Raw genomic sequence first — 12,632 nt, 5'->3', positions numbered from 1 at the left:
TGGATGATTTTGAATTAAAAAATGTAAAACCACTTAAAAATGTAAAGAAGGAAGCTGTTTTTGCAGGTAAGCAGCCTACGGGTGTAGGTGTGATACACGTTTGGTTTTTGGTTTCTTTTTCTAAATATGAAGGTAACGTTAATTGATTAAGGAAGCTTGGAAATTCTAGAAAAATTCATAGGAAAAATGTCAGGATCCTACTCCCCAGAGACAACTTCTTAATAGCTTTTTAAATGTATATGTGAGTATCAAATATATATGTTTAGTGTAAATATATGTTAATAGTACCAAAATCAACATGTATGCTTTTGTAAATCAATGAGCAATTAATTGAATTCACTTCTTATCTGGAAACAATTGTTGAAATTGTTAGATAGTACAAAAAACACCAATATGCCCTTCAGGCAGATTCATCAATTATTAACATTTTGCCTCATTTTTTTCAATATTTGCCCTCCGCACATGAGTACATACATAGTTGATATGTGTACATACATGTATGTGCACCCTGTGCATTCTTGGTGTATAGCCTACATGTATATACATGTATATATATATATGTACATTAAAAAACGTGCGCATATACCCATGTTTTCTCTTCAAATCTTATTCAAGACTAAGTTGCAGATGGCATATGGGATACATATATTACTCCTACCTGACCCTTTCAGTGTGTATTCCCTAAGAATAAGGCTCTTCTCTTGCATAGTCCTAGGACAGTTGTTAACTTGAGTACATTGAATGCTGATAGAATACTTCTTTCCAAATCCATTGTCCACATCCACCCAGTGTCATTTATAGCATTCCCCCTCCAGGACTAGATCCAGGTTGCATTTCGTTGTCATGTCTCTGGGGTCTAATCTGAAACAGTTCCTAGTCTTGGCCTTTTATCACACTGATGTTTCTGAAGAATACAGTCTTTCCTTGCCTTCACCTTTTAAGATAGAGTATTTGTCATTGGATTTTCTTTGACATTTTTTCCCCAAGTAGGTTCAGATTGCAGATTCTTTGCATCACTACAGAAATGGTTTTATGTCCTTCTCAGGGCATCATGACCAAAGGCCTGTGAGGTTTTGCCCCTCATTGTGAAAAAGGTACACTCAGAAGGCACAGGAAGAGGATGCGTAGGCTTAGGGCCCTGGAATCAGCTGCCTGGGTTTGAAAGCTGACTTTGCCCTGTCACCCTGTCGCCCTGTCACCCTGTCACCCTGGGCAGCTTTCAACGTTGTGTCTCAGTTTCCCCAGCTGTAAAATGGGGATTTTTTTTTTTTTACAGTGCATTGATATCTACCTTATAAGGTTGTTCTTTGAATTTAATGAGTTAATGTATGTAGAGTCCTGAAGGAAGTGACTGGCTCATAATTACCACTGTAGGTGCTGGGCATGATTATTCATCTATATTCTCCCAATGATACATTTTGAGAGGTTAAGAAAATAAAGACTCAAAAATGCTGAAATGCTATATGCATTGTTCAGCTCATACAAGTAGGATTCTAATTCTCATTAACTATGAAGATGTCCTTATTTGTGAGATCTCTGTTTGGTTTTTATAAGATCTGCAAGCACATCTGATTTCTACAGAAGAGGTTTGGAAGATAATAGATCACATTCTTGGGTCACATAGTCGCAGAGCCTCTAGGAGAGAAAGTTGAACTGTTCCCACCCTCTGTCCAGAGAAATATATATTGTCCTCTGACTTCATCTTTGACAAGTGAACCACAGCTTGTTCATTTGGAAGCTAGTTATCACTATTGAAGTATTACCAGATAAAACAGATTAATTTTATTTTGAAAAATCTTAGAACATTTGTGGAAATACTTGGGAGTTTTTAAGTGCCAAAATGGCACTAATTTACCAGTTGACCCTCAGGCTTTGTGATAAAATTTGAAGTTTTCCTTTATGTGACTTTACAAGTGTGTTTGCATAGAACTGTGATACCTTGGGACCTGCATGTTCCCTTTGTCTCTCTTCATTTTTGGAGGAGCTTCCTTTCTGTGCATTGGCACAGGTAGAGGAAACATGTTGAAAACAATCTATGTCTTCTCTTTTTTGCTTACTCACTTAAAGTGATCTAGATCTTTAGCAATGTCTTTTTATCTTGGGAAAGGATTTGATTCCATGGATTTTGTAGAGGAGAAACCCAACAATCTGGAAACTCTTACTCCAGCAGGTGAAGTAGATGTATAAGCAGAACCAAACCTCATACAGGTGACAATCCACCTGATGTGCTGTATGGAATTATAGGGAGGTTATATGGTCATGACTTTTTTCCTCACCAAGCTACCAAAACATCACCCATTTCCTACTTGCCTTACCTTCTCTCTCTTGAGTCATTAGTGGGTTAGGATAGTGAGGTGGAGAGAATGGAGGAAGGGCAACAAGCTGTGCTTATCAAAAGGAAGAACTGAGCCAGGAAGGATGGAGATAGGTCAGTTGTTTTTGCAACCAGACTTCATTCCCTCTTCTTTTTTTGCACTAGATCTTTAGCAATGTCTTTTTATCTTGGGAAAGGATTTGATTCCATGGATTTTGTAGAGGAGAAACCCAACAATCTGGAAACTCTTACTCCAGCAGGTGAAGTAGATGTATAAGCAGAACCAAACCTCATACAGGTGACAATCCACCTGATGTGCTGTATGGAATTATAGGGAGGTTATATGGTCATGACTTTTTTCCTCACCAAGCTACCAAAACATCACCCATTTCCTACTTGCCTTACCTTCTCTCTCTTGAGTCATTAGTGGGTTAGGATAGTGAGGTGGAGAGAATGGAGGAAGGGCAACAAGCTGTGCTTATCAAAAGGAAGAACTGAGCCAGGAAGGATGGAGATAGGTCAGTTGTTTTTGCAACCAGACTTCATTCCCTCTTCTTTTTTTGCAGTGAAACCCTGATTCCCTTCTGGGGGAACCTTAATACCTTGCTAGGGCTGCTGTAAGACATTACCACACATGTAGTTACTACAAACAAGTTTATTACAGTCCTGGAGGAGATTATTTTTTAAAAGATTTTATTCATTTATTCATGAGAGACACAGAGAGAGAAGCAGGGACACTGGCAGAGGGAGAAGCAGGCTCCATGCAAGGAGCCCAATGTGGGACTCGATCCCGGGTCTCCAGGATCACAACCTGGGCCAAAGGCAGGCACTAAACCTCTGAGCTATCCAGGGATTTCCTAGAGGAGTCTAAAAATCTAAAATCATTTCCTTACCTGGATTTCCAAGTTTGAGCAGTTGTAGGTTTGCCTTCATTGTGGAAGCTCTTGCCTTTTCCAGGCAGCCTGCATGCCTGGTCTGGTGGCCCCTAGCCAGCAACCATGTTGTGCTGACTTCTGCATCCACATCACACCTCCAACTCTTGCTACAACCCTCCTGCCTCCCTCCTAAAGACCCTGTGATGACAGTGCCACCTGAGTAACCCAGGATACTTTCTTCATCTCAAGTCCCTTCATCCAGTCACATCTGCAAAGTCCCTTTGTGGAAGGTAACACATCCAGATGTTCCAGGGATTAGAATGCTGGCATATTTGGGGGGCCACTATTCTGACCATAGGCACCATCATTTCCCCTCTCTCAGTCCAAGTTCTTTGGGGGTGAACCCCACCTCCAGCAGAGGAGAAGTAGAAGATCTTGATCTAAGCCAATTGGCACATCCTAGTGGTTCAGAGGGAAGTGTGACACAGCCAATGGAATAAAACAAAACCACACCTCTTAAATGGGTCTCAGTTTTTTCTGGTTCAATCAATCCCTTTCAGATTAGTTCGGTCTTTCTCATGTTCAACTCAAGGTTCAAGTCATGACCAATGCTACTGGCATCTCAAAGACTGATGTGGATTTAGACCATCACTGCTGGTAGGTCTCAGCAACATTCTGCCCCTTCCTGTTTCATTCTGACCTCACAGTATCCTACAAGACTGCATCTCCCCCACTCGCCCTTGCCTCTCTAGACTCACTTACTGCTCCTTCCTTCACTCCGTCTTGCTGGTATTTGTGTATTTGTGGAACACTCTGGCGTATTCCAGGCTTGGAGGCCAACCTTGTTATAGCCTCTCCTTCTGCTTCTCCTTCTGCGTCCCATGGCTCACCCTCATTTCCCTCAGGCTTTCACTCCTGAGACCTTCCTGGGCTTCTCTGGCTAAAACTCCACCACCCTGCTTCCTTCCATGCTCTGTTCCTGTGTGTCCCTCACTCACTGAATATGGCACATACTTGATCTGTTTATTGTCTGTTCCTCCACCAAGATGAAGATTCTGTGACAGCAGGGATTTTGTGTTTTGATCACTGCTATGTCCCCACTGCCTAGAGCTGACTGGTATAGTGTAGGTGCTCAGTAAGTCTTGGTGGGAGGGTGCCATCATGCATATACACAGGTTAACAGTGTAAAATGCATTATTTTTTAATTAAATTTTTTTTAATTGGAGTTCGATTTGCCTACATATAGCATAACACCCAGTGCTCATCCTGTCAAGTGCCCCCCTCATTGCCCGTCACCCAGTCACCCCAACCCCCCGCCTACCTTCCTTCCACTACCCCTTGTTTGTTTCCCAGAGTTAGGAGTCTCTCATGGTTTGTCACCCTCACTGATATTTCCCACTCATTTTCTCTCCTTTCCCCCTTATTCCCTTTCACTATTTTTTATATTCCCCAAATGAATGAGACCATCTAATGTTTGTCCTTCTCCGATTGATTTATTCACTCAGCATAATACCCTCCAGTTCCATCCACTTCGAAGCAAATGGTGAGTATTCGTCCTTTCTAATGGCTGAGAAATATTCCATTGTATATATAGACCCATCTTCTTTATCCATTCATCTTTCGATGGACACCGAGGCTCCTTCCACAGTTTGGCTATTGTGGACATTGCTGCTATAAACATCGGGGTGCAAGTGTCCCGGTGTTTCACTGCATCTGTATCTTTGGGGTAAATCCCCCAGCAGTGCAATTGCTGGGTCGTGGGGTAGGTCTAGTTTTAACTCTGAGGAACCTCCACACAGTTTTCCAGAGTGGCTGCACCAGTTCACATTCCCACCAACAGTGCAATAAGGGTTCCCCTTTCTCCACATCCTCTTCCACATTTGTTGTTTCCTGTCTTGTTAATTTTCCCCATTCTCACTGGTGTGAGGTGGGATCTCATTATGGCTTTGATTTGTATTTCCCTGATGGCAAGGAATGCAGAGCATTTTCTCATGTGTTTGTTGGCCATGTCTTTATCTTCCTCTGTGAAATTTCTATTAATGTCTTTTGCCCATTTCATGATTGGATTTGTGTGGAATCAGAAAAGACCCCGAATAGCCAGGGGAATATTAAAAAAGAGAACCAGAGCCAGAGGCATCACAATGCCAGATTTCAGGTTGTACTACAAAGCTGTGATCATCAAGACAGTGTGATACTGGCCCAAAAACAGACACATAGATCAATGGAACAGAATAGAGAACCCAGAAATGGGCCCTCAACTCTATGGTCAACTAATATTTGACAAAGCAGGAAAGACTATCCACTGGAAAAAGGACAGTGTCTTCAATAAATGGTGCTGGGAAAATTGGACAGCCACATGCAGAAGAATGAAACTAGACCACTCTCTTACACCAGACACAAAGATAAACTCAAAATGGATGAAAGATCTAAATGTGAGACAAGATTCCATCAAAATCCTAGAGGAGAACACAGGCAACACCCTTTTTGAACTCGGCCACAGTAACTTCTTGCAAGATACAGCTATGAAGGCAGGGGAAACAAAAGCAAAAATGAACTATTGGGACTTCAAGATAAAGAGCTTCTGCACAGCAAAAGAAACAGTCAACAAAACTAAGAGACAACCTACAGAATGGGCGAAGATATTTGCAAATGACATATCAGATAAAGGGCTAGTGTCCAAGATCTATAAAGCACTTATTAAACTCAACAGCAAAGAAACAATCCAGTCATGAAATGGGTAAAATGCATTCTTACTGTGGAATTTAGTTAAAAGAAAACCCCACCCTGCCTCAGTCTGACCCCATCCCTCACCTTCCTCCTCCTCCTCAGCACAGAGTTTCAGAGTTCGCCATGTGTTGATGAACAGACTTCCTCTAGGGATGGCTGTTGGCCACCATACTCTTACAGAAGCCTCGATATCAAATGCAGAAGAAACTTCAGAGCCAGGAGGAGGGGCTGGTTTCCTTCCGCATTTTCACACTTGTTCTGAATTCCTCTTGCAAAAGTGGCTACCATTTCTAATGTATTCCATCCATGGCTACTTGCCTCCTTGCTGAGCTGTTCTCTGTTCATGGCTCGTAGCTTCCCATTTCTGTAACGTAGCAGCTCCCGCTCTTGGCCTTCCTCTCCAGCTGATCTCATTGCTTCCAGTGACTTCATGGGGTAGGGTTCTAGCTCCTGACCTACCCTTTCCAGTGGCTCTGTCCTCCTCACCCCTCTGCCACCACTCTCCAGTCTTCCTTGGAGGTTGTCAGCACCAGGACATAAATACCTTGGGGATCTTGACTGTATATACACCACTTTGCAACCATGGCTTTCTCTCCTTTCATCTTAATTGCAGAAATATCCTCTAGGGCCGTTATTTTTTACCCCAACTCTTCTCAGAATGGACCACTTTCTTACTAAGAACAGTTTCTGTTTTTTTTTTTTCTTTTTTTTTTTTTGCTTCCTCATTCAGATTTGGTTCCACTGCCCATGATTAAAATCATGTTTAGACAATACTCTTTATTGCTTCCACTCACCATCCCTATCTAGCAAACACCAACCATCTCTGGGTTCATAGGGAACTATCTAGCCCCAGGGAAGATTCTAGAAAATATAGAGAGGCCTTGAGGTGGCTCGGCATCCCTTTCATTTTAATTTAGGGCCCTTTCAGTACTGCATTCAAGATGAGTTTGTGGCTATAAACCAAACAACCTTGTTTTTAGGAAGTGAACCCATGCTGACCACTTAATGATTGTTAGGACTCCAGGAACTGGGTCAAGACTCTTCTGGAAAGGTATTGGTGTGCCCATTAGTAGATGTTTTGGGAGGTGGTTATTTGGAAACGAGGTGAACCTTAGGCCTTGGGGCAGGGGGACTTCCTGTGCACTTCAGTCCCTGATCCAAGAACAGGGAGGCAGGGGCAGCCAGGATGATGGGGGATTGGCTTGTGCTCTTGTGGAACTTGGTTTCTTCCCATCAAGGAAATATACTGGTAGGGCAGGCCTCGGGGCGGGGGAGGGGGGGTCTTTCCAGCCTGAGGGGACGTGTGTGTTCTGTCTCAAGCAATGGTGGGAACATGAGGAGAGCAGGACTCCCTGTCAACGGGGTGTGTGGCTCAGGTGAAAACCTCTCAATTCAGCCACCAGTTCATAGATTAAAATGGCTGCTCGGGTGTTGATTTGAAGAGCAGATTGTGAAGAGCTGACAGTTGTCCTGAGAGAAACTCTCAAACTTCTTCCTTTGTCCTCCGAGGAGACACTGGTGAATCTCAGGCTGCTTGGGAAGAGCAATGGAGCTGAGCTGAGCCCAGGTGCTGAGACTAGCAAGCAGGGATTGGCTTTCAGGGAAGAGCCGGAGGGGAGGGTTCTATGTGTATCTCGCTGTCCCAGGAGGTGGCAACGGGTGAAATCGAGGGGACCAGGTGCTAGTGAAACCACCTCTTGGTGTCCTTGTACATATTGAGGGTGGGGGAAAGCCCCAGGGAAAGCCTTGTGGTGCCTGGTGCTTGACTCCTTAATCCTATTATGAAGATTTGTGTGTCCTTAATTTGATAATTGGGTCAGATTTATACAACACTTAGAGTTATCTGTAAATGGTATTAATTTCAAATAAGAATCAGAATCATCTTATTGAGTTCTTTTAGGGTTGATCATAAAGCTTCCTGAGGAAGAGATATCACTGTCTGACCCCCAAGAATGACCTTCACAGTAGACCTTCCAGGATACTTCAGAGAATGTGCGTCTTCTCTTCCACCATCACATGGAAGGGGTAGCTTGGCCTTCTCCATCCATGTAATGTTGACTATTGAGCTACATCACTTTTTCTTAGGGAATTCTCCTTAGTGTCTCAACCACAATATTTTAACTGTTGTGATGTGTTTGAAAAGGGAAGCACAAGCATTTGTTAGATTCAAGTAACACCTATGGTTGGAACCTCTTTTATGCTTTCTAAAACTAGGTAATACATTTGAGTCCTTAATCTCCTGACTGATTTTGCCTGACTGATTTTATTTTGGTGAAATGGCACTATGGAATTTCAAGGTAAACAAAGGAGGGTTCTTGGAAGTTCTGATGTGTCTCCCCGCATCTTCAGTCACTGAGGTGAACTCACATGGGGTTCTAGATTGTCCGTGGGGGTGGGCCTACATTCCATAGAATTGGGCTAATGGCTTTTCTAAAAAAATTTGTCATTCAAAGTACATTTTGTTTTAATTTGGTACCTCCAAAATCCTGTCCCTCAGACTCTTTCATTTTTCTTGAAGTTAAACAATAACCACCTAAAACACATACTTTTCACTTTTTAAATAGTAAATCAAAGGCTAGGAACTCTCAAAATGAATTGTTCCAAAATTCGATCCTACCACCAGGTGGCAATGTGGTCTCATGTCTTGAGGCTTTTCCCATCATGGAAAACCCAAGTTGAAAATCCACATTTGAAACAAAATCAAACTATTATGTTTTAAATTCAAATTTTAATTACCAAATTAAGGAAATGTTTGTTTTGATTCTAAGGATAAATATAATACTCCTTGCCCCTCCTTGATATAAAGTTTGTTTTTTCCATTATAAAATAATGGGATAATTATAATAATCATGTGGGTGAACCCTTTAATCTTTGATTAAAAGATATTATAGAATAATATCTTTAATTTAATTATTAACTTTCATCTGTGTGACTTAATTGGTCGCAGGTATTAATTTTTTATAATGCCTTATAATTGTGTAAGGTGTTACCTGTTTATTTTTATCTGGTCCTTCACTCAGACGTTGAATAACTTTCTGATTTAATGATTGAAGTTACTAAATTCTAGCTTCGATATCTATCTTCCCTCCCTCCCCAGGTTAACATGTAAATGGCTGCCCTATCTACCAATTGTCAAATGGAAACTCTGGCCAAGGGGAGAGCAAAGCTTGAATATGGGCTTAAAAATAACAGTAACTTAAAAAGCAAAAACTTAAGTTTTTTATTGTAAGAGAGTTAATATATAATTGTCTTTGAATTTATGGTTTTGGAATGCTAATGAGAGTAAAGTAATTTCATTAACATTATTACTTTGATTTATTTATGTAAAGATTTCATTTATTGATTTGAGAGAAAGAGAGAGCACTGAGGGAGAGGCAGTAGCAGATTCACTGCTGAGCAGAGAGCCCTACAAGGGGTTCGATCCCAGGACCCTGAGATCATGACCTGAGCCAAAGGAAGACGTTTAACTGACTGAGCCATCCAGGCGTCCCACATTATTACTTTTAAGACCCAATTTAGCTTTAGCTTTTCTCTGTTCCCAAGCAGGTATTGTATATCCATCTGGTTGTGTGCACACCTGTTTGGAATAGATTTTTTTTTTTTACCACAAATTTCTCTGTGAATTTATTGATGATGATACTAGGAACAGATCGCTAGTTCATATTTAGACAATGTTAGAATGAACAATGGAAAAGTTACTAGTTAATCAGTTCCACCACTTCATGAAAACAGAACGGTATTTTATGTTTAGAGTAGTAAAAAGTAACAAGTCTTTCAACTGTTAAATCTCCTTTAAGTAAGGTGAACAGGGAAATTCTAAAAATCACATTTTCTTGACAATAAGCCTTGGTAGAGAAATCTGGATATGGCGTACATTCTAGTAATTCTTAAAACCACACTATAATATGCACATTATTGCTTTCTAAATGCAATTCATTCCCCTTTTTCAAAAATACCTGTGCTGCAAATGTACAGGTGTGTGCCCCAAACGAATGGTGCATTGCCTGTGTCCCACCCAGAGGACTTCTGGGTTACAGTCGTGACTCCCGGGGTGGCACAGAGCGGTCTCAGGAATATCTAACACCATGCTGCAGTTTGATGTGCCAACGTAGATTTGTTTGTTGCCATTATTTCCTGCTGTGTTCTTGTGATCAAAATCCTACTTTAGTTGTTTCTTCATAGCACTTATGATTCCTTCTGTGCATGCGTTAACTTTTCATTTGATATGTTAAGGAATGAAGTCAGAATTCGTGTACAGTAGCCCGTGAGTGGGTCAGCTGTTAACAGGTGGTGGTGACAGGTGGCTGAAGAACTGGCTCCAGCAGTTGAGACTTCACACCCCGCGCTGAGGTTGGCATCATCAGAATTTGTCACTGGACACTACCAGTTTCCTGTGGAATCTTCGAAGTGCTGAATGAAAACCACACAGTCAGCCGCTGCCCAGAGGATCTGCTAGGCATCCGTGGTCTCCGGATTTGGTGGCATTTACATTTCTAGTTGCGTATTTCAGTTTCTGCTTGATTATATACTAATGCTGCAATTTTTTTTCTCTCTTCTATATGTTCTTCTGAAATAGTTACCACTTTGTAGCTCACTTTGGTTGAGGAAGTGTGATGAACTCACACCAGCATCGTGTTAAATTGCAATCCAGGTAAGAAATAGAAATTATTGGCTAGAATGATCGTTTATTTTTAATACGTTTGAAATAAGAAAATTAAGAAGTTATAGCTATTATTAGTTAATTTGCATAATCATTAGCCCCCGCCAATATAAATTGATTTAAATTACTATTTTTGTTAAATAGTAAGATAAATTGAGAAATTTTATAGTAAAGAGAGAGAGATCTGATTTTTAAGAATTGCCTTCTACACTAGGGGTCTTCCAAATGACAGTCCATCAACCAAATCTGGCCTGCCTTTGTTTTTCTTAATGGCCTACAAGCGAAGAATGGTTCTTACATTTTATGTAAGTACCTACATATATTCTCAAATTTACCTGTTGGCCCACATAGCCTAAAACATTTACTGTGTGGTCTTTTTTTTTTTTTTTTTTTGTCTTTAAAGGTTTTATTTATTTATTTATTTATTTATTTATTTATTTATAAATTTATTTTTTATTGGTGTTCAATTTGTCAACATATAGAATAACACCCAGTGCTCATCCCATCAAGTGCTCCCCTCAGTGCCCATCACCCAGTCACCCCCACCCCCCGCCCACCTCCCTTTCTACCACCCCTAGTTCGTTTCCCAGAGTTAGGAGTCTCTCATGCTCTGTCTCCCTTTCTGATATTTCCCACTCATTTTTTCTCCTTTCCCCTTTATTCCCTTTCACTATTTTTTATATTCCCCAAATGAATGAGACCATATAATGTTTGTCCTTCTCCAATTGACTTACTTCACTCAGCACAATACCCTCCAGTTCCATCCACGTCGAAGCAAATGGTGGGTATTTGTCATTTCTAATGGCTGAGGAATATTCCATTGTATACATAAACCACATCTTCTTTATCCATTCATCTTTCGATGGACACTGAGGCTCCTTCCACAGTTTGGCTATTGTGGACATTGCTGCTAGAAACATCAGGGTGCAGGTGTCCCGGCGTTTCATTGCATCTGTATCTTTGGGGTAAATCCCCAGCAGTGCAATTGCTGGGCCATAGGGCAGATCTATTTTTAACTCTTTGAGGAGCCTCCACACAGTTTTTCAGAGTGGCTCCACCAGTTCACATTCCCACCAACAGTGCAAGAGGGTTCCCCTTTCTCCACATCCTCTGTTTGGAATAGATCTTACTAAATACAAAAAGTGCCTGTGCTCCAACATACTACCCTAGCTAAGAGCCAAGGATGAAGAAGACAGCTTTGATGAGAATCTTCATCTGAATGCTTGAACTGCATCTGGTAAAATGGCCACCCAGTATGGGTGCTAGCCAGTGGGGGTAGAGGAAGGCTCGAGTGTACAGGTTAGGAAAAAAGTAGGTGAATCAAGGGTGATTCACATACTGAATGAACATCTACTCTGTGGCTGTCAGTTTACCTACATTAGCTCAGGCAGTCCTTCTAACCAATCAATATCCTTCCCTTTCACAGGGGAGAAAACAGGTTTACCAGGTGTGGTAGGCAGAAAAATGGCCCTGAAGGTCCACATCCTAATCCCTGGAAACTGGCTATATTATGGTACGTGGCAAAGAGGTTAAGGTAGCAAATGGAATAAGGTTGCTAAGCATCTGACTTTTAAATAGATCATCCATATTATTGGTGGGCCCATGGTAATCACAGGTCCTCACCACTGGGAGAGGGTGAACTAGGGATATGGTAGTGTGTGAGTGCCTCTGCCTAAGGCTGCTGACCTGAAGGTGGCAGAGGACGCTACAGTCCAAGGAATGAAGAGGCATCTAGAGTCTAGAAAAGGCAAAGAAACAGATTCCTCTCTAGAGCCTCCAGAAGGGATACCACCCTGCAGATACCTTGATTTTAATCCAATGAGACCCATTTTGGATTTTTGACCTCCAGACTGGTCAGACAATAAATATTACTTGTCTTAAGTCACTAAATTTGTGGTGACCTGTTACAGCAGCCACAGGAAACTATCGTATACAGTAATATATAGTTATATAGTATAGCTTACACATGCAGTGTACAGTGATTCCAGTGATATCATGGCTCAGAGGACTGGGAAATGTAATATTATTGTTTTATGGATCAAGTGATAGTTCTCAC

At 41.4% G+C, this 12,632-nt stretch overlaps 2 long non-coding RNA genes across 15 annotated transcripts in view; one reads left to right on the top strand and one right to left on the bottom strand.

The window, feature by feature from the left end:
* The window catches only part of LOC144315440 (uncharacterized), a 45,274-nt gene extending 41,395 nt beyond the window's left edge, over window positions 1–3,879 (bottom strand). The window contains exon 1 of the long non-coding RNA XR_013381143.1: window positions 3,703–3,879. This is a non-coding gene — a long non-coding RNA (uncharacterized LOC144315440). The remainder of the gene's footprint in view (window positions 1–3,702) is intronic.
* Window positions 3,166–12,632, top strand: part of LOC144315439 (uncharacterized) — a 30,196-nt gene continuing 20,729 nt past the window's right edge. Inside the window, exons 1-7 of one of the 14 annotated variants that reach the window (XR_013381136.1) lie at window positions 3,178–3,978; window positions 4,695–4,732; window positions 6,897–6,967; window positions 7,426–7,483; window positions 7,817–10,567; window positions 10,791–10,881; window positions 12,003–12,089. This is a non-coding gene — a long non-coding RNA (uncharacterized LOC144315439). Of the gene's footprint in view, window positions 4,733–6,896; window positions 10,568–10,790; window positions 10,882–12,002; window positions 12,090–12,632 lie in introns of all 14 variants that reach the window. The other 13 variants (XR_013381131.1, XR_013381138.1, XR_013381134.1 and 10 more) reach the window with 13 other exon arrangements.

This window comes from Canis aureus, chromosome 6 (genome assembly GCF_053574225.1).
Source record: "Canis aureus isolate CA01 chromosome 6, VMU_Caureus_v.1.0, whole genome shotgun sequence".
NCBI classification, from domain to species: domain Eukaryota; kingdom Metazoa; phylum Chordata; class Mammalia; order Carnivora; family Canidae; genus Canis; species Canis aureus.
The sequence above is the reverse complement of the archived record's forward strand: the minus strand, read 5'-3'. Positions and strand labels throughout refer to the sequence as shown.